The 22145-nt window shown below is 44.2% G+C and overlaps 1 long non-coding RNA gene and 1 other non-coding gene across 5 annotated transcripts in view; both read left to right on the top strand.

Moving 5' to 3' along the window:
• Window positions 1-22145, top strand: part of LOC148006679 (uncharacterized) — an 81188-nt gene that overhangs the window by 14324 nt on the left and 44719 nt on the right. The window contains exon 1 of one of the 4 annotated variants that reach the window (XR_015671443.1): window positions 14141-14265. The exons of 2 other annotated variants lie outside the window; for them this stretch is intronic. This is a non-coding gene — a long non-coding RNA (uncharacterized LOC148006679). Of the gene's footprint in view, window positions 1-14140; window positions 14266-22145 lie in introns of those variants that run through there. One more of the 4 variants, XR_015671449.1, reaches the window with a different exon arrangement.
• On the top strand, window positions 16811-18527 carry LOC120100786 (uncharacterized). The gene is made up of 3 exons (XR_015671442.1): window positions 16811-16906; window positions 17055-17269; window positions 17461-18527. It is a non-coding gene; the product is annotated as an uncharacterized LOC120100786 (transcript).

Here is a 22145-nt window from a genome sequence, read left to right as displayed (position 1 = left end):
GACTTTACCCAGAAAAGTGGAAGGGCACAGTTGTTCTCTGTTTGAGTCTGGTTCAACAGTAAAAGCATGTGCTGCTGGAGAGCTTGCTTCATAATGGCAGAAGGCCGAGAACAGCCTGTAAAATGGAACCTGGTCTTAGGGTGTCGGAAACCACAAGACTCGCAGCAGCTCTGTCAGCTTCCCCACCATACGTTCCTGGCCAGTGTGAATCTTGCAGCATTATTCACTGAGGGTTTCAGAAAATGAAGCTATCTCATTGATACCCCCCACCCCCACTTTAGTGTGGTGTGAATGGGGAAAGGGTGGAGGGATGCATGTTCGGTGCCTCACACTCCCTTCAGTCTGGGAAGGAAGAGGGGGGGTGCTTAGAACTCGGAGCACCCTTCAGTGTAGTGTGAGGAGAGGAAGGGGCACACCTGGCATGTTGAAGAAGCAATCAATGGCACTCATTGCATGGGTGCAATTCAGAGGCTGTTCTTGTGCTCTAGGTTTTTGAGTTATTGTTGTCCTGATGTCCTGCCTGCTATCAGTGCTGTTTTTGGTGAGGTCTTGGCTGGCTTTTTAGTCTGGTGCTCTGCCTGGTGACCGAGTCTTTTCCTGTTCGCATGCTGATCATACTTGGAAATTATGAGTCATTGAAATGCAGCCATGAACACTGGGGGTGGGGAGATTAGAAGGGAAAGTGCAGCCAGGACTTCCTGTTCCAACTCAGGGTCATTATCTAGGGGCAAGCTGGGAACTTCTATGGTGACAGGACGCCCACATTCAGCTGCCGTTGGCAGCACATAGAACTGATTTAAGGAGGGCGTGGGGAGTGTGATACAAAAAGAAACAATTCAACCTTTTGTAGACGCCAGGGTGGACCTTACACTTAGTGTTAGCTGGTGTGACTCTTAACTATTCGCATTGGCCTGCCCTCTTCCAAAACGCCCAGCAGCTGTAGCTGCAGCCCTATTTAAAATAACACGGCACAATTAACATTACCGATTTAACAGGAATTAGAAGACTTACATTCAGAGAGTGTAGGTAATTGACACCAACAGCACTTTTCTTGTAATTCCTGCACTCTGATTGATTTCATTCCCCCAGCTAGTCGTACGAGAATGGCCAAAGCATAGTCAGCTCTCAGATTACTGTGCAAAGGATATAAATGACTACTACCCTGCTATCTATGCTAGTGCGGGCAGAACGTTTCTAAGTGGTTTGGCTTCAGAAGTCAGCCTAATTATACGCTAATTTAAAAGAGTTCAGCATTAGAACAAGTCTTCATAAGGGACAGTTTACAACTTCACAAATTGTAAAGTCAACATATAGAACATTTGTTATAGGTGCGTCACTCACAGATGACTTAGGGGTGCTTAAAAGAATGAGTCTCTCTCCTCCTCCTCCTCTCTTTCTCTCTCTCTCTCTCTCTCTCTCTCTGTGTGTGTGTGTGTGTGTGTGTGTGTGTGTGTGTGTGTGTGTGTACTTATATGTATGGAGTCCAGAAGTCCAGATACAGTATCTTGAGCTGAGCATAGTGGCTCATGCCTTTAATGCCTTTAATCCCAGCACCTGGGATGTAGAGGCAGGCAGATCACTGAGTTCGAGACCAGCCTTATCTACATAGTGAATCCCAGGGTAGCCAGAGCTACACAGATCAACCCTGTCTCAAAACAAGCAAACAAAACAAAAAGACTGGTTGCCTTCTTTGATCACTCTCTGCTGCCAAGTTCTTTGTACACTGTCAGGGTTGGAACTGTCTTGGGTGGCAAGGGACTGAAGGAAAGATAAACAGAGACAGACACAGGGAGATGGGTTGGGTACACTTGGCTCTCTGGTGGAGAAAACTCAGCCTTGGGCAGCATAGTGTGTTGTTAAAAAGTTGAACAGAGAAGTGGGGTTATTGCACACAGCTGAACAAGGAAGCACGGTTGGTAGGAGTTATCTTTGTAGGGGAATAGTCTTCAGGTCATACATAGCTGGCAGAGGAAGGTTATGGTGAACATTTTCTGCACACACTGTCAACATCCACACACTGACAAGGAGAAGGCGTTGCCATCCCCCTGGCCTCACCTTGGAGGAGTGTGTTGCTTTGCTAGTTTTTTCATGGCTCTGAGGCTTTAGGGTCTTTGAAATGGTGGTGTGGTACCTGCATCTAAAAACACATTCACTTGGGACTCCACTCAGTCAGACCTTCCTCTCATTCCCACACTTCAAACCTTGAGTTCATTGACTCCATTAGGCTGGCTGGTTAGTGAGCTTCCAGGGTTCCTCCTGTCTCTGCCTTCCCAATGTCGAGATTAAAAAACACGCTTTAAAACAAACAAACAAACAAAACAACAACAACAACAACAAAAACATGGGTTTTATATCGGTTCCAGGGATCTGAACTCAGGTCCTCATGCTTGCTAGGGAACATTACCAACTGACCATCTTCCTAACCCAAAGGATGTATTTTATTAACTGAAGGTAGATATGTGTCTTCTTAAATCCCCTAAAATCAGTCCCCCACCTACACTAGTGCTGTTCTAAATGACCATAGTGCACCGTTTACATGGGTGTGATTTGAGTAGTGAAGCATCATCACATTTGATCCCAGCGCCACACTCTGCTTAACAATGCTGAGCAGAGATGTTTAATAAGTGAGGGTAAGATGTATTATTAGATTCTTGGAATCTACTCTCAAAACCTGAGGAAAAATGGAAAAGAAGAGGTAGCTAGGACATAGTGTTGAAATAAATTCTGATTGTGTTTCTTTGTTTGTTTATTTGTAGTATATGGGCATGCTCTGGGACTGAGCAGTTTCTCTAGCTTCCTGTTCTTTCAGGTGACCTTCATCCGGCCATCTGAAACCATCCACAGGGGCTCACCTTGCTGTCTTTCTGTTGCTCCTGGGCTCCTGTGCTGACTCTCACTGCCTTAGAATGCCTGTGTGGTTCTCCCATAATTCTTCAAATCAGTTTAAGGGCCACTCCCTGAAGTCCCTGGAAGATTCCAGTCTCCCCCAAAGCTTCCACCTCCTCTTTTCTCTAGAAGCCTGTGACTAAGCCCCGTCGACACCTAGAACAATGAAAGGGAAGTACTTGTTTATCATTCCATTAGACTTTAGGATTTTTGGAACCAGGGATCTGAAGAGAATTATCTAATTTTAGGATCTGTAACAATTCCTGGTATAGATGGTGCTTGAGAAGTTTTGCAAATGGTTTGTGAACTCTGATAAGCCAAATTTCTGTGATGATGCCACTACATTTAAATTATTCCTAAACTGCAATCGTAAACATTTTCAATTCATAGAAACACACACACACACACACACACACACACACACACACACACACACACACACGCTTAGAGGTAAGCAAACAGTTTTACAATACCTTACATTATTTCCAGCAATTTAATTTGGCTAAGATTTTCTAAAACTTATTCTCCAGCAGTGCAGATCTACAACGGAAAGCATGGCCCTTACGATTGGTCTGGGTAAAGACTAGAGAACAAGGTGGCCTTGAGGGACCTTGAGGGCTTTTTGGAATACAAAATTGGTACTTTTCAAAAAGATCTTAGCTTTTGCTTGCTCCCAACTCAAACAATTTAAAAAGAGAAAGTGTTTATTTTGGCTAAATATTTTTAGAGATTTTGTTTGTAGTTGTCTGGCTGCATTGGTTGGTAGCGTTTGACAAGGCAAGGATACTGTGGAAGAAGGCTGCCCACCTTGTAGAAGCCCGAAGAGAGAACAGGGAGAAAGAATTAGAGAGGAGAGAGAGGAGAGACAGAGAGACAGAGAGACAGAGAGACAGAGACAGAGAGAGACAGAGAGAGACAAAGACACAGAGACACAGAGACACAGAGAGAGACAGAGACAGAGAGAGACAGATACAGAGAGACCATGTGGTGTAGAGTGAGCACACAAGCTGGGATAAGACACATCCCCAGTGACCTCTTCTTTCCCTCCAACCAGGTCTTATGTCTTAACAGCCCATCAATATCATCCATCCATTCCCCTAAACCCTGCTTGCTTGCAGGGCTAGAAAGCTAACTACTTGTTAGACTGTCTTGCAGACAGCCTTGTATTGTTCAGAATGAGCAAATTGCCCTGAAGCTCATGGTCCAGTTAACCTGCAGTAGCATCTCAAAAGAAACATCAAGAGATACCTATCTCAGGACGGTGAAAGGTGAACATCAATGACTTTCAAAAGTTGTTCTTTGACTTCTACGTACACACGGTGGCACATGCATGTCCTCCACCCACCCACATGTGCATACACCCTTCCATCTCACTAAATACGTTTTTTAAAAAAGTTTAAACAGCAATACACATGGAGGATAGACCTGTGGTTACCATGCAGTTGGGAGGAAAACAGAAAGGACAATGTGGGTGAACACATCATTGCAGAGAAGTGCATGTGCAAGTCGAGACATCATGTGTGGTAAAGGACTTTGTCGTGGATGCACTGTATCCTGCACTGGCCAAGAGTGGAGGTTTTGCTCTTCCTTGCTCACAGCAGATAACTACTGAAGAGGCCTATGCTAATCTGATTGACTCCCATCTTCCTTTCGTTATGCAAGTGCCATACCATCATGCCATACACACACTGTAAAGACAGAGGTCCCCATGGCCCAAACAGTAGTGGAAATTAGAAATCATCTACCCAAGGGGATGGTGAATGATAGGCAAGGCTTTCTCTGCAGCCTCCTAGGTCACTCCTTAGCCTGGGATGGGAGATATCCTCACCTGCCAGTGTTTGACCTGATTATATACTGTTTACACCTATTGCTGGAGTCTTGCTGTTCATACTGGAGAGCTCCCCTGCCTCCCCACCACACACTCATCATCTCCTGTAGCTCCTCAGTCTGACCATCTTCACTTAAAGACCCCATTTAGGATCTGCAGTGACCCCAGTCAATGGGTAGGTATTGATTCTATTTACACGTTTCACACTACTTTGCAGCTCCTTCCTCATTCACACAGGATCCTACACATAGAAGATGCACAGTGAACGCCACTGACTGGCTGGGGACGTTTTCATAAACTCCTGTAAAATTCAGCCACTGGAAGTGCTGGGAGAACAGCAGGCCTGTGTTCCCTTTCTCTAATCTTCCCCTTCAGAAATTGGAATTTCTTAAATGAAAGTTAAGGGTGCCTCAGGCTGAAGCTGCTTATTTCTGTCAAGAGTTAATTATGTGTGGAGTCTAAAGGGACTTCCCTGTGTGGCTTGTAGGGGGAGTGCTGAGGGGACATTAAGAGACACAGCTGGGTAATGGAAGGGCATTCTGTGCTGACTGTAAAGACAGGATGTTTCATCTGCTTTGAGGCAGGGATATTTTCCTCCATGGATTTTAGTGATGCTCACTGAAAAAGAGAAAATACTTAACTTTTGAAAAAAAATTCTTTGACTCATTATCTCTGTGCATTATCGGATTGGGGAAAAAAGGAAATTCGTAATGTTATCTGGACTGCAATTCTTAGGCAGTATAGGATTTAACATTCTGTCAATCTTCATGTGACTAACATAAGTCAAAGACTACATGAAAGTGTTTCATCCCAGCACAGATTTGCAAGTATTGACAAATTTTAAAAATGTTTTTATTAGCATATATTAATTATATATGTATATATAATGGGCTTTATTATGACATATTCATATATGTATATAATATACTTTGATCATGTCCACATTTCATCCCTGTTATGCTGTCCTTTTTTTTTTTTTTTTTTCTTTTTTTCGGAGCTGGAGACTGGACCCAGGGCTTTGCGCTTGCTGGGCAAGCGCCCTACCACTGAGCTAAATCCGCAACCCCTATGCTCTCCTTTTAAAAACTTTTGCTTTTATTACAATTCTTTCTGTGTGTGTGTGGAAGGGGGCTGGTCATATGTCACAGCACATAAGTAGAGGTCGCAGAACAGCTTGCTGAAGTCAATTCTCTATTCTGCAATGTGGGTTCTGGGGATGAAACCCAGGTTGCCTTGCCCAGTGGTCAGAGCCTTTAGCTTCTGTGCCATTTCATTGCCTTTGTTAGTGTCCTTGTTCCTCTCTCCTACTACCCCTATATCCTCTCCCTAAACAGCTCTCTTTCTGTTTTCATGTCTTTTCTTTTTCTTCATGAGCCCACAAGTCTCCTTAGGGTTGTTTGTAGGTACCTGGACGTCTTACCAGTGGCTACCACTAAAGGAAATTTCTCTCCCTCCTCCACAAACCACTAATGTGTAACCCATCTCCTTCCAGATAGGCTCAATTCTGTACAGATGATCGCATCTGCTGTAAATTCCAGATTGAAACCACCTTGTGAGGTCCAGAGATTGGCCTTCTACACCAGCCCACACCTCCCCCTCCATCTCTTCCCTCTCCTCCATCTTCCTTGCTGTTCTCTGACGCGTGGGGTGATATAGATGTCCCATTCAGGCTGAACAAGCATTATTCTCATTATTATCCATTTCTGTAGTTACCTACTAACTACTGCAAAAGGAAGCTTCTTTGTCACTAGAGCTGACAACAAGATTATATGATGAGCAGAGACGTAGTTATTTAGAAGAGGGTTTGACAGTCACATTGTGCCCATCTAGCAGAACAACAGCAGTTGCTTTCATATCGGCACTGATGACCTCCCTAGTCATGTGCTTTTTGACTAGGTTGGTAGTATAAAATGTGAGCTTTCAAATCTAATCAGAAAGAGGTTGGTTACTCCCATAACAAGACTTGCAACTATTGCACTAGGAGTTCATCATGCCTGGCTGGGTTGTGGTACACGGGGTCCACCGTTGAGTAATACCGATGATGACAATTCTTTTCCAGCAGCCTATGTAACCCATCTTCTGATGCCATACAAACTAGCCAGTAAGGATGAAGCTTCCAGCTTAGTCCCTCGATGAGTTCTCTAAGTCCTGGGACTAAAGGGTGTAGTATCTTCAGTAATGGGTTCTTATTATCTGGTTCTAGTGGCCAAAAATTGTCGAATTTCCTTTTCAAGACCTTTCACATGTGAATTGATTATAAACAGGATGATAGGCTGTTAAAAGGTCATTGTCTGCCCTGTGGAATCATTAAAAGGGAACTTTCTCCAACTTCCGTGTTATTCAGGCTTTCCTGTCATTGTTCAAAATGAGTCTGGCACATCTCTGAAGCTCCCTTTCGATCTACATAAGGAAAGGCACTAGGCTCAGGGAATCACTGAGTTGGTGGACAGATTAGCTAGCAAGTGCAAAGACCCAAACTTGATCCTCCTAACCCATATAAATTCCCCAGTGGAAAGGACCACCCTAGGGATTACAGTTGGGGAGGTGGAGGGGAGAATCCCTGAGATTCAGGGGCCAGCCAGTCTAACCTATTTGGTGAGCTCCTGACCAATAAGAGTCTTCATCATAAAGAAAGTGGCTAGGATTCCTAAAGATAGCACCTGAAGTTGTCCTCCAGCCTCCACGTGCACCCTCACACACACTAATGTGTACACAACATGCCCACACAGACACTTAGGAAAACAAAACCAAACACATGAAAATTCAGGGGCAATGAGAACGTGTACTTATGTGTATGTATATATATGTGATGTGATGTGTGTGTGTGTGTGTGTGTGTGTGTGTGTGTGTGCGTGTGTGTGTGAATGTGTGTGTGCATTTAGGTGCATGTGGAGGCCAGAGGACAATTCCCTGCTTCATGTCAGGATATATCTGCCTTATATTTAGAGACAGGGAACTGTATTGACTCAGAACTTACCTAAATAGGGGAGGCTATTTTACCAGTGAGCCCCAGGGATCTACTTATACCTACTTTCCTAGTGCCTGGCTTAGAAGCATACACAAACATGCCTTGCTTTCTCTCTGGGTTCTGGGAATTGAAATCAGGCCTTCATGCTCAAGCAGAAAACCCTTTACTGACTAAGCCTCTTTGTAGCTCCCTGCCCCCTTTCTTAATTTACATTTTGTTAACTTCATCTTGTGCCTCCTTCAGCACTGGCACCAGACAATTTCAGACTGTTTCCCAAAAATCAAATCAAACAATGAGATTTTGCCAACATTAAAACTCCTTCAGAAAAGCAAGAAATACAGGCCCTGAAGGCAATCTAAAGAGAGGAGACACAATACAGTTTTGAGTGATGCCTGAGTATATTGTTGCCTGGAGTAGCTTTTTTTTTTGGTACAATACTCATTTTGATATGGAAGAGTTTGTATATTTTTAAGTCAGTCTCTTAATAAGACTTTTTATCTAATTCACTTTGGGTTGAGTTTTTAAAAGGTCTTCATGGATGAAGACTTTGGATGAGCCTTTTTAAGGACAAAAAAGTGGGAGAAATTTACATCCTGTCAAAGTGAAAAAGATGTAGTGGAGGGAGAAACATGCTTTAGAAATTCTGGGTTTTGGGAATGCTAGAACTAACAGACAAATTTCCACACTGACTTATAACTCAACATTATTAGAACTCCAATCCTGGAACTGGGAGTGGTTCAGACAATGAAATGCTTGCTCTTCAAGTACAAAGACTTAGATCCATCTCTTCTGACCATATGACAAAGCCTGGAGTCATTGTTTGCTTAGCAGCCCAGTGCTGGCAAGGCAGCTGGGAGCTCAACTTCTTGGTGAGTTCCGGGTCAGTGAGGCACCTTGTCTCCTAAAGCAAAGTACCCAAGGAACGACACCTGATTCTGATCACTGGCATCTCTCTCTCTCTCTCTCTCTCTCTCTCTCTCTCTCTCTCTCACACACACACACACACACACACACACACACACACACACACACACACACACACACTGTTTAAGCCCCCTGTATAAGCAACCTGTAACCTTGACGAAGACCTGTAGAGTTTCTTGGACCCAGTTTTTCAAGACCTAGCTGTAAAATGATATTGTCCACTATAACAGTTTTATACCTCAAGTTGGCCTTAACTAACACTCAGATATTTAGCCAAACATAATTATGTCTGCTTTGGAAAAGATATCTTGGATAAAATTAATGTTCAATGGCTGTGTTGTTTTCCTTCAGTGCTGTTTTGGAACACGAGACCTCATACATGTTAGGGAGGTACTGTACCACTGATCTCCACACTCAGCTCTAAATAGGTGGGTTCTGAGTCAAACAGCATTATTCTGCACGAAGTGGGAGGACCTTGCCCTAACATCAGAAGGCCTTGACCTCTCCCTGAGCAGAAAAGCAGTAGCAGATAGTTTCTGCACTTGGGTTGCAGTCTCATTTTTTTCTAGTACAGCCCCAATGTGGGCTCATCAGGTTAACTACATTGGCGTTTCTTTTAACATTTTATGTATTTATTGGCTCATTGTGTTTGTGTAGGTTAGCACACAGCTAGCACTTGCGTGAAGATAAGATGACCACTTATTTTGAAGGAGGTGATTCTCTCTTCCTACCATGTGAGTCCTGGGAACTGAACTCAAGTCATGAGGCTTGGCAGCAAGACTGTTATCCATTGATGTTTGTTCATAGTGCTGGGAATTCCTTAACATAATTGTCTCCTTCCAAATACATTCTATTCCTATGGGGAACCTTGAGGAATACATTTACAGCAGAAGCTTCTGACCACAGGAGGGGGAGAGGATGGAAGAAGGCCTTCTGTTTGCCACAGCCCTAGGCTTCTCCTGGGAACTTTCTTCCCTTTCCTTCTCTTTCTTTGCTGAAGTTTTTTTTTTTTTTTTTTTTTTTTTTTTTTTTTTTTTTTTTTTTTTTTTTACCCCATATAGAAAAACATAGAGAATGGAGGCAGAAGGTGACTACCAAGCAACTTCTAATTGTGTTGGTTTCTATAGGAAGAGCTACATTTGAGCTGTGACATTCAAATGCTGGTCAGATTGGGTTGCTACGAAGAGAGACAGGCATGTGAGATGTACCGAGATATTTCTGTAGAAATAAAGCTTTTCTGGGGCAAGCAAAGGTTTAGGGGCACCAATGGGGAACTCCTGATCACCCTGTAAATATTCTTTCAAGGCTGAGCGATTCGGGAAGGCAGGGTACGGTCTCAGATTCTCTCAGAAGATACTGGGGAAAGTCCCGGCTGTACCTGTGCTTTCATGTGTATATCTGTGCATCTGTGACTTTCAAAAGAGAGAGAGGCAGTCATTTGATAGATTCAAAAGAACCCAGAGGACCAGCATGAGCTTCACTATTCACATCCCATCTCTGGAAGATTAAGGTCCAATATAGATTTTGTAAGGCACTGTAGCACTGGCTCTGCTGGAGGTGGTAGTACAGGCCTAGAATCCCAGTTCTCAGGAGGCAGAGGTAGGAAGATTGCCTACGACTTTAAAGCTAACCAGGGCTATCTAGTGGGAAATAAAAAAACAAGGTTCCAGGTTATATTTTAACTATGGTCTTAGGCAGTTCACTGGAAATTTACCTGGTATTATTTTAGAATCTGCATTGTTTCCATTTTGTTTGTTTCTTAAACTTTAATTAATTAATTAATAATTTTAAATTAATTAATTAATTTTGTATTTTAAGACAGGGTTTCTTTGTGTAGCTCTGGCTGTCTTGGAACTCGAACTCCCAGAGATCCACCTGCCTCTGTCTGGGGTTAAAGATGTGCACTACCACCGCCTAGCTGTTCTTTCCATTCTTGGGCAGTGAAGAGGTTAGACACTTCATCTGACCTGCAAGAGTGCTTTGTGTCTTTGAGCCCTTGAATGTAATAATTGGGCAAGCCTTTGTAAGCTTAATGGTGCTATGCAAGAGGTGTGATTATCAAGGTTATAGCACACTCTCAAGTGACTCAGCTGAAGAAAGTCTGCCTGACAGAGTCTCTTTCCTGATAATTGAGATTTCTATTTTGTTTCTGGCATACACTGTGAGCTCTTATCACAATAGACAATATCCCAAGCCAGTGGACAAGGCTAGCAACTGCCTACACAGCTGGAACTGAGAGGATAGAGTTGAGCTTCCAGCTCAGTGGACTACTGCCTATGGCTCATCAGCTGGGTTCTGGGCCACTGGACTCTACCGTACTCCATTCTTGAAGGTGTCAAGGCCGTCTTAGACACATTCACTTCTCTGATAGTCTGTTACCTAAAGGTACAAGGCAGGCTGTGGAGATGGCTTAGCAGGAAAGAATACTTGCTATGCAACAAGAGCTGGGGTTGAATCCAAAGCAGCCACATAAAAACCATGGGTGGTCTTTCATGCCTCAAACCCCAGGACCCTGGAATGGAAGCAGAGACAGGAGGATGGAGCTGGCTGCTGGCGTAGCTCCAGGATCAGTGAAAAATTTGTCTCAGGGGAAAAAGAAAGACCAGGTCATCTGTCATCTTCCTTTGGTCTTTACTCTAATGCATGGGTAGATATACACAAAAGAGAGGTCGAGGGAGAGGGGGAGGGGGGGGAGAGAGAGAGAGAGAGAGGAAGGGAAGGGGGAGGAGGAAGAAGAAGAGCAGGAGACTTTGCTTCCATTTCCTGTAGGAAGAAAAAAATACCATACAAGGCTTTGAAAAAGGCAGCTTCTCTTTTTCTCAAGTGACATCTCAGCAGTGATGACTGCCCAGTCTCCCATGACAAAAATTTTCAGTCTCTAATAATAAACTTTCACATGTGAAAAATTTTAAGTCTCTGATAATAAACTTTCACTGAGTTGTTAACTCTGGACTCCATGTGCACACCTCTGCATTTAACCCTCCAGTCCCATATAATTGACACATATTTAATGCACAAAAGTAATTAATGAACTTCAAGAATGGTTCTTGGGGCAGGAAAGACATTGGTGATTGGACCCTACATTTCACAGAGATACAAAAAAGATAGCATTGCTTAGTCATTAGAAATTAATCTTAACTATGGGGGAAAAAAATCACAGTAAGTGGAGAGCCTCAAAGGAAATGGGAATGGGAACCGGGGCTACATGTCCTGCAGACAGCTCTCTCTTAGAGGGTGAGAGGAATATTGTAGTTTGACAGTACTATTATGACAACAGGTGTCAGGTACAGGGAGCAAGACAGGTTCATGCTTTGGAGACCAGCTTTCCAACTAGAGGCAGCAGATGGATGCCTCAAAGACAAGACAAGAAGTTCATGAAGTACACTGGAGAAGGTTAAAAGAAAAGACTGGCGGAGTGTGCACAGCGAGTTTGGATCTGGCAGAGTCCTAGAGGCTACCATGGGTGCTCTAGCTTGGATTAACTGAAATGGAAAGTAGCCAGAAAGGCTTTATTCTAGACGTCAGCATATCTTGGCTTGTACTCTCAAAGGATCATTGTGATTGCTACAGTGTGAACAACAGACTAAGGTATGAAAGTGGGGAGATCACTTGGGAAGCAACTGCTGTCCTGCTGAGAGAGGACTATGGTTTGGATCAATGAAGATGTATGAGACAGCTAGGTCAAGCATCAGGACTTAGTGTGACGTTCAAATTTGCAAAGGATAGAAGGTGGGGCTGGTAACTACAAGATCAGAAATGGTGGCACATTCCTATCACTTTATAAAACTGGGCATGGTGGCACATGTCTGTGCTCCCAGCACTTGGAAGGTAGAGGCAGAAGGAGTAGGAATTCAAGGTCATTCTCAACTGCCTAGTGTGTACAAGGTCAGCCTTGACTACTACTTGAGAGACTGTCTCAAAAACAAAGAAACAAAACTGGTAGAGTGTAGTGCCTCAGATCCCTCCTCTTTTTTGATGTTGATGCTAAATCATTGAGGATGAGCATAAACAGGGTCTTGAATTTCCTTGGGTGGAAGTCCTGGGTAACCTTTAGAAGTCCCAGTCAAGTGTGCTTGAAGGCAAATACCTGATAGTTGTTAAGGAGGAGTAAGAGGGAGACAGGAACGAAGACATGGTTGATGTCTAGACAACCTGTTTTCTGAGCCTGCCTTTCCGAGACAATATGTTCTAGAGACTTGAGGAACTAATTTACGGATATCCTTTTTCCACACTTCTTTCTCTGGCCACATGAGTCTCTGCAACGAGCTTATCTTGTGCCTGTTATGAAAGAGAAAGTCAGCCAGTGAACTCATCAATGAAGCATGAGCAAGCTTGATAAAATCGCTGCCTTCCTGGAGGTCATATTCCAGAGGGAGAGAAGAGACTGATGAAGACAAAATCCTTGTTCACTGCTCACCACTCCCAATGAGAAGTATGATGTGGGCTGTGGTCTTGTAGAATGTGGCTGAGATACTTCTTTATGGGGTGAAGAAAACAAGCAGAGGCATAGAACAATTGATCCCTTCTACCACCCTGGAGGGGTAAATGGGAGCTGCCCCAGATGTGTATTTTGTAGGTAAATGTGACCCCTCTCCATTTGCATCCTGAAAGCCTAGCACAAAGACATCTGGCATGGGAACTTTGGCGGGTAATTAAGACACAAAGAATAGGATTAGTGCCTTTGTAAGAAGAGACACAGGAAGATTTCTGACTCTTCTACTCAAGGATATAACAAGATTACATTCACTACAAACCAAGAAGGTGGTCTTAGCAGAAACCAAATCAATTGGTCCTTTCCAATATCCAGAAAGGAGAGGAAATTTACCACTACTCTTTAAATCTCCCGGGCTGTGATGTTTTTGTTGTAGCAGTTGTATTTAGGTATACATAAGTCTTTTCTAAAATGGCCAGAAGACTCTTCTAGCCCAGAGAAAGGCTCTCTAACAGTGGAATCCTTAAGATGGAAGGGAATAAAAGGAGGGAAGAAGAGTGGTTCTCATTGGTTAGAGTGGTTGAGTCGGGCAGAAGACATAAAGAAAGTACATGGGAAGCAAAGCATGCTGGGAGGCTTCCAAAGCCCAGACTCAAGAGAAAGTTGCCCACTGTGTGGCAATTTCTGCAGGAGTCCCACTTCTGTACATTGTGAGAAGGGGATGGTGGCTTCTGGAGTAACCTTGCTGATGGATTAGACACAATGAATGAAAGTAAAGAACAAAATGACAGTTGTTTTGTGTGGGGGCTGAGGTGCTTGCCTCACACCCATGAGGATTGGGTTTGATCGACAGCACTGCATAGGCCAGGCATGATGACTCATGTCTGTTATTCCTGCACTCAGGAGGTGGAGGCAGGGGGATCAGGAATTCAGAGTCATCCTCAGTTACATAGTTACATTTTGAGGACACTCTGCATTACAAAAAATTTGCTTCTTTTTTTTTTTTTTTTTTTTTTGGCCTGTGCAGTCAGATACATGAGGACTATTATCTAGAAAGGAAATACCTGGTAAGAGCCAAATGTGAGGTAGTAAAGAGGAAGTGGGGATTAGAAGCAGAGACTTGGTTTAAAAATAAGAGTTCAATAAATTTCAAGGTGAAATGTTTTTGAGAAGCTGGAAGCCTAGAATGGAGGTGCAGCACTTGGGAGGATGCAAAGTAAATTGGAGGTACATTTCAAACTCTTGACTCCAAAATTAACCAAGCAAGCAGGCAAGCAGGCAAGCAAGCAAGCAGGCAAGCAAGCAGGCAAGCAAGCAAGCAAGCAGGCAAGCAAGCAAGCAAGCAAGCAGGCAAGCAAGCAAGCAAGCAAGCAGGCAAGCAAGCAAATCAACAAATAAAGAGCTAGCCTACTATATCAAATACTTGTAGTAGACGTTAGTTTTTTTGATATTGTTGTCATCCTAACACCCTTTGGGCTTGTTCAACAATGATTCTCTCTTTTGTTAGGAGGGGTTGGTGGTTTGGATGAGAATGACCCCTATAGTCTCCTATATTTGAATGTTTTATCACCAGGGAGTAGAACTGTTTGAAAGGATTAGAAGGTTTAGGAAGTGTGGCCTTGTTGGAGTAGTTGTGATCTTGTTGGAGGAAGTATGGTACCGGGATACCTTTAGCATTTTCAGAAATCCACACTAGGCGCCGTGTGTGTGTGTGTGTGTGTGTGTATGTGTGTATGTGTGTGTATGTGTACACCTGCCACAATGTGTGTGGACATGTCTGAGGACAGATAACCTGAGGAAGACAGTTTTCTTCCTGTAGCATGCATGTCCCAGAGATGGAACTCAGAGCATCAGGCTTAGTTGCAGACATCATTACCTGCTGATCAATCCTGCCAGCCCTGCTGTCTTATTTTATGAGTCAGGGCTTCACACTGTTGCCTAGGCTGGCCTCACATCCATCTGAACCCTCAGATTACTGGCCTGCACAGACATGTTGGGCTTCTTTGTTTATCTGGTAATTTGCTAGAGGCTTGGCTTCCTTTTGAATTCACCTTTATTTCCCTGGACTCAGTGGGGGCACATTCTGAACAGAGAGGATGATAGATAGCTCTGACAGTTCCTGATTGAGGATAACACTAGGAAGAAAAAAACCTGCTTTTGATGGGTTGAAATGTGATGCGGGATGCCAGGGAGGTGGGCTTGGGAGCTGGTTCCAGCAAGCAGCAGTATATAACAGCTTCCATGCTGTGTCTGATGGCTGCAGACTGCCCTGCCTTCTTGGAGCTAGAAGGGAGTCTATGATACGGCAGGGTGGAAACCTGACTCATGGCACACAGTTACAGGCTTTTGTCTCTGATTCTGACTTGGAAGTGACTCATGGGTTGGAAAAAAACCTTTTGGAAGCAAATGTGGGGGAATGCAAGACAGTTCTGCCTTGACTGAATTTTATCCTAAGATAAAGTGTGGGCCTGCTCTCCCATAAACTCTGGTAACCTTATACTGCTTCATCCTTCCTCCTACCACAGCAGGGACTTATGAAGCCTGACGATTCACTCATTTTCTTCTAGATTTGTATGAAATGCAATTTAGAGGGAGATAAAATCTCTCTTTTTCTATTCACTCCAATAAACGCTAATTACCACCAGGGCAGGGCAGATGGGCTTCTAGAAGCCTGAAGCAATATGTAACACTCTTCCTTTACATTACCCCAACTCTCTGCTTCCAACAGCCATCGGGCTACTTCCCTGCCATTCAAACTGGGCCCCTGCAATCTGCAGTAGATTTACTGAGCATCTGGTGGTGGGAGTTGAGGCTGAGGCACAAACACTCTGGAAACACAGCTCCTAACAGTGAGGCTCACTCCAGGTCTGAATAGTTAGTTCTGAGATCTTGGGCAATTTGGATTAAGAAACTCAGTTTGGCTTTGAGGGTTGAGGGTGGATGTAACACATATAAATTAAGTTAAACAACAGGAGAGTTTCTTGTGTTTAAACAAACAAACAAACAAACAAAAAAACTAGGCTGTCACAAGGAATATGGGGCAGGGAGGGCTATACCAGGGACACGGTTGTGACCCACAACCTCAATGTCCCTGCTGGGCTGGCTTTTCAGCTTTGTTCTTGTTTCATTCTCTGACCATATCTGCCTTCATACTGGTTGGTCTCTCCTGCAGTAGGCCAGGAAATGGGGTCATGTAGAACTTTGTAATGTTTTTCAGTTTATCCCTTGGGAGAAATTGTCTTTTACACTTCCAGTTTCTAGTTCCCTAAGGCGGCTTCTGATTGGATTAAAATATGTCACCACTAGGCTCCTGGACCAGTCCTCTGGGGCAAGGTAGGAGAGTAGTGTGAACTGGGCCCAGTGTGGTCTCCACCTTCTTGGACTAAGTGGTTCTTTCAGGAACCTCGTGGATGTGGGAGCTTTAGAAGGGGCTGCAGCTTCAACTGGGACTGGAGGCTGCTGGTTAGGGTGGAATTTAGGAAACCAAGAGTCTGTAGGCTGTTTTCTGAAACAGGAAGAGGGGCTTTGACCTGAGTGCAGTGTTTCCAGAAAGAGTTGCCCATTTGAAAAAAGGAGACAGAGAGGTGCAAAGTCTAGATGTATAACTCCCTAGTTGCCCAGAAGACAATGGCTCTCCCCACTTCGATGATGTGTCCACAAACAGGTTGAGCCCTCAGCCCAAGCTCAGAAGCCTTGAATAGTCCTGCATCTCCAAAGCACTAGTTCGCTTCCATCTCTGCACAGGCCCAGCCCTCCCCTTCCTTCCTGAGCTAAATAAGACTTGGCTTCTTGGTGGCATTTGCACAGGCCTGCGACAGGGAAAACAGTCTGTGGCCTTCTCCTCCTCTGGTGTCACTATCCAAGCTGGGTATGCTGGATGTGCAAGAGGGGAAAAAAAAAAAAAGCCAGGGCTCCAGGAGACACCAGCTTGGTGGCACTGGCCCCACCCGAGTTGGTAGCACAAACGGGGAGGGGGGGTGGTTCTGGATCTTTTAATGCAAATTCTGTTAACCTAGCACTGAAGATGGTTGAGTACCCAATGGTCCAGTTTGCAAGGTGGGAAGAGGAGCCTACACTGTGCACCTGTAACGAAACACGTGCACCTGTAAGGAAACACGGACACCATGGCTTACAAAATGTCACCAGAGCTGAGGTGCAGGTTCCTAGAGGCTCTTTGGATCGGGGACTCCAGCAGGAAAAGGGACCCGGAGCTTTCCAGACCTTGAAGACTGTATCTTGTGTGTATGTCGAAATGTTGGGATGGGGCAAGGCCTTTGCAATCTCTACTTCCCTTGGTGACTGCTGCTAGCCTTGTAACCTCCTCTGCCGCGTGGTATGGGCTTGGAGGTAGGTGGTGGGACCAGTTCTATCAGCCAGATGAATTTTTGGCTAAACATAACATTGAAAACCCCTTCTCCCTAGCCCAAGGCCCCCTCTTGACTTGGTGGAGGCGATCCTGCTGCGGCTGAGATCCATCCAGCCTGGCCAGGCAGCCGCCGCAGTTCCCCTCCCCCGCCGGACTGTGAGCCCATTTTCGCTCGGCTGGTCTCTGCGCCGCCGGATGGATGGCGCCCCACCCCCCGCTCCTCTGCTCAGTCATTCAGACTTGGAAAGTCAATAACACGCTGACATCATCAGGGGTTTGTGTATTATTACACGGCTACTTTCCAGAATACCTGGCATTATCTAAGAGAGGAGCACTCGATTGCACCAGCAAGGCCCAGAGCGGAGTCTGCAGCCCCGGGGAGGCGCGGCTGCTCTGGCCCGGCTCTTTTTTCCACCGGGAGTACCTCCAGGGCACCAATTAGGAACAGATGGTGGCTTCTGCTCTAAAAGCAGATGCACTTTAGATATCGATACAGATTCATTTTGGCTTGGGGGTGTACTCAGAAGTCACCCTCAAGTGACCTCCATTTCTTCTGAAAACACACATGCCCTGACTTTTGGTCCTTAAAGAGCATTTTCAATGACTCTCACAGAGGCAAAAAAGAAAGGCATTTGCTCTAACCAGAAGCCAAACCCTGCCTCTTGAGGCTTGGGGTGGGGGTGGCGGTGGGGGTGGGGTGTTATGTAATCACCATTGCGGCTGATTAGCGCTTTGCTTTGCCTCCAAGGCTGAACTGAAGGTTTTGGTGCCTGAGTTTCTCTTTAAGCTTACTGCAGGGCAAACGCACAGAAAAACACGGCCCAGATTTATGGTGCAAAACTGCTCTCCAAGCAAATTGCCTTAGCATTCTGTTTCGGTTCTGGAGCAGGGGAAGTAGATGGATTTGGTGTTAATTAAGATCTCTTTATCTTACTGTTCCGGTGGTTCCTTTGCCTAGAACGAGGATTTTTTTTTTAAGTCTATGCATTTAAGCAGTTTACTTCTCTCCCCCTTGCTGTGAACGGTACATTGAAGTTGCTTTGATACTAATTAAATGTATAGATTGCTGCCACTTTGTTCTTGAGAACACATTCACATATTAAAGACAATACATCCAATAACTCACGCAACATGGTGCCTTTTCTGTTTGGCCAAACAGGCTATTTATTTACAGACACAGGACAGGTCTCCTTTAAATTCTCTTCGGTACTTTTAATTGGGGAGAAAAAAATGGCAGCCAGCCCTAATTTGGAGAATGACAAGGGGAAGGAAGGGCTGGCCCTCCTTGGCCTCATCTTACCCCTCCTGCTCCCGGCAGGGAGCTGCCTGATCTAAAGTCCTTAAGTGCTCCCCTGGAGGAAACAGAGCAGACAGCCTCTCAACTAGTAAGGTTTTCTCTCCCAGCAGCCCGTCATTCAGAAGGTTAGGGCAACTTCCCTCTAAATGCTATGAAGGAGAACAGTCTGAAGCTGTCATTTCTTGAATTCAGCCACAGCTGGTGAGCACACAGCTGGGAGTCGGGGCAAAAACTTCCAAGATGGCCCCCTGATTGCCTGAGAAGTGTCTGAAATGGTGAGACATGCAGAAAAATGGAAGTTACGGGGTGGGGAAGAAAATGAACCCTCACTTTGGAGCCTGGTTGAAACCTCTAGCCAGCTGTAAAGGAAGATTTTTTTTTTTTTTAAGATGAAATTTGCTGTGAAGGTTGCTGTCATACAACCAATATTCCTGTGTATGTGCATGCAGGCCCAGCAACCTCAAGTGTCTTTCCTCACCAGGCGATTCCCACTTTATGCTTAAGATGGGGAGTTTCTCAGTTTTTTGTTTTTGTTTTTATGTGTATGGGTGTATGTATGTATGTATGTATGTATGTATGTATGTATGTATGTATGTGTGCAAGGGCCTATTGTGGTTAGAAGAGGGTGTTTGATGTCCTGGAACTGGAGTGGTTTCAGTGGTTGGGAGTTCCCAGATGTAGGTACTGGGGGTTCATCTCTGGTCTTCAGCAAAAGCAGCAAAGGCTCTACCTCGAGCCCAGTGGTCTACTCCTTGAAGTAGGCTAGGTTAGATGGCCAGAGAGGCCCAGCACATTGCAGCCTGGCATGTGAACCAATGTACATATATCATGTAAATATATGATCATACATTTCTAGAGGTAAAAGATATTAATTTGGTTTGCAGTGGAGATGCCCTACCTTCTCATATCCCTGTAACCCAGGGTTTACTTTAACCTTATCAATTGTATTCCTGTCATAGACCATCCAGGGACCATTCTGGGAACTCATCGAAATTCCTTAGCAACCCTTTAAAAAATAAGATTTTTAAAAATCATGCAACTATATATATATATATATATGACATATATATCTTATATATGACTATTCTAAAGACAGTAATGTGGGCTCTTCTTTGAGCAGCCATACCCATAAGCAAGCTCTGTTGTATCTTATTCCCCCACCCCCAAGTGCCTGTCTTTTTTCTGTTATTAAAGAATATCCATCCAACTCCACTTCCTTGTAGCTTCTCCTGAAATTGTTTTCTGCGTCAAAGCCAATGATCTAGTTTTACTTGAGTCTGAATCTCTGAAAGAGTAGGTTAGCATGGAGTCTAGCTTCACCTTTAACTAGCCTTGGACTACTTATTTAGGGGCTTCCCACAGCTTAACAGAGAGGAGTTCTGATCTTGTGCCAAGCCTCTTTGGTTTTCAGGGTGCAGAGTCTCTTAAACCAGGTATGGCCAAACAAAGCCTGTGCTCAAGAACTACACAACCAAATTATAAGTAAGCAAATCAATCAATCTATCAAAGTAAGTTTATGATTTTGTGCTGGGATGCATTCTCCGCTGTACTCTGCTACACATGGCACCTTGAAGTGGGTTGGACATGTCGAATAGCACAGTTACTTGCTAGCTCAGCTAATCCCGTCTTTGCTTGAGCCCCTCCTGATTACAACTGGATGATAAAAAACTTATTGTTGGACAAGGATCTCCTCTATCCATCTGGTCCTGGGTGCTGATTTTCTGTACCTGGCAATCATCTTCTTGCTCTGTACTTCTGCCTGTGCAGAGGGACACAAGCTAGAAGCTGGTTTGGGCAGAACCTAATAGAGGAAGTCATTCCTCCCACTGTTGGAGCATATATGGTCTGGAATGACTCTGGTATTTCTCTGTTTTCTTTGGAGAACAAGGGTTTCCCTCTGAGCCTTTTCTACTAAATATTTGTCAACTGGCTAGAACCGGGTGTACTTTGACTCACAGGCTCCTTCTCTTTTAGATGGGTCAGGTGCAGAGCCCTCTCATCTTGGTTTTGGAAAGAGAGAGTATTGAAACATGCCCTTTGCTTTGAGGAAGACGACGACAATGCCAATTCTTCACCCGAGCTTGAGAAAAGGTCTTACCACACTCCTTAGGTTGGTCCCATACAACTTAGCTGAAGCAATTCCCCAGTACATCTCCCCATTAGGTGTGAGTAGAGATGGGAACTGCCATACCCAGTTCACTAGAGTGAGTCAGAAGTACCAGCATGTTCACATTCATTGCTACCCTATTCCCATTGGCTAGGCAACAGAACTAGCTTAGATGTTCGTCAACTGATTTATGGATAATGAAAAGGTGAGGTAACACTGCATGTCCTCTCTCATATGCAGATCCTAGCTTTTCATTTTTACATATACTCTTTATGTGGGAGTAAGTGTGCGTGGGTAGAGGTCAGGAAACGAGAAAGGGACCCACAAGTTGGAGGAAAAAAGCTTCAAGGAAGAGGGTTAGGGAGGGCAGTCAGACACATGTGAGCTGCAAGTGGAAGGGGGGCTGCAGAAGTACAAGTGGGGAAGGGGCAGAGAGAAGACGGGGGAAGGGAACCAATTCAAACTAATTAAGTCTGAAAGCACCATAAGGAAACTTGTTATTTTGTATGCTAATTAATACATAAATTACAGAATGCATAAACTGTGGGCAAGATTTTCAATCCATTGCTCACTGATATTTTTGGTTAAAAATTAGAGGAATAAATTAGAACAACAGAAATAGGATGTGTTGGTTCTTAACGATGACCCCAGCCGGGAGGAGGCTGAGCCAAGAGGATTTCGAGTTGGAGGTCTTATATAGCAAGTCCACGTCTATAAATAAGCAAATTAATAAATATTAGAAAACAGGTAAAATGGGTTTTTTAGTAAATTTCAAAAATTAGATTCAGAAACTTTCTGTGTCAAGCTGTTACTATTTGCAAATCTTCTTGGTTGCTCTGCACATCTAGCCGTGAAATGTTCCTTGATGGTTCTTAAACCTGGGTGGGACCTTAACTTTGAATGGCAGTGGTAGAGATGAGCAAACGGAGGGCCAACTGGATGAGTTTAGCCTGGGTTGGTGTTTAGGAGTCCTGACTGATCAAATTTGTCTTGCTTACAAAACAAAGAACAATAACAACAAAAGAAATCCAAACTGGAGTAAAATTCTGGAGTTTTTATTTTTTATTAAACAAACAAACAAATGACTCTTTTTCTTGTAAAGGAAAAAGCTTTAAACAATACAAACCACAGCGACAACTGGGTTGACCTGAATGTAATATGCTAATTGATAAATTTTGAAATATTTTTCTTGGGTTGGCTGTAGTTTAGTTAATAGAGTGTCTTCCCAGCGTGTGCAAGGCCCTGGGTTTGATCTGTAGCACTCATTAAACTGATAGGAAGAGTCATGCATGTCATCCTATGGCTAGGGATGGAGACAAAAGGAACAGAACTTAAAT

The sequence above is a fragment of the Rattus norvegicus genome, chromosome 2, assembly GCF_021556685.1.
Source record: "Rattus norvegicus strain SHRSP/BbbUtx chromosome 2, alternate assembly SHRSP_T2T, whole genome shotgun sequence".
In the NCBI taxonomy this organism is placed as follows: Eukaryota; Metazoa; Chordata; class Mammalia; order Rodentia; family Muridae; genus Rattus; species Rattus norvegicus.
Note: the sequence above shows the minus strand (reverse complement) of the source record. Positions and strands in the feature narration are given on the sequence as shown.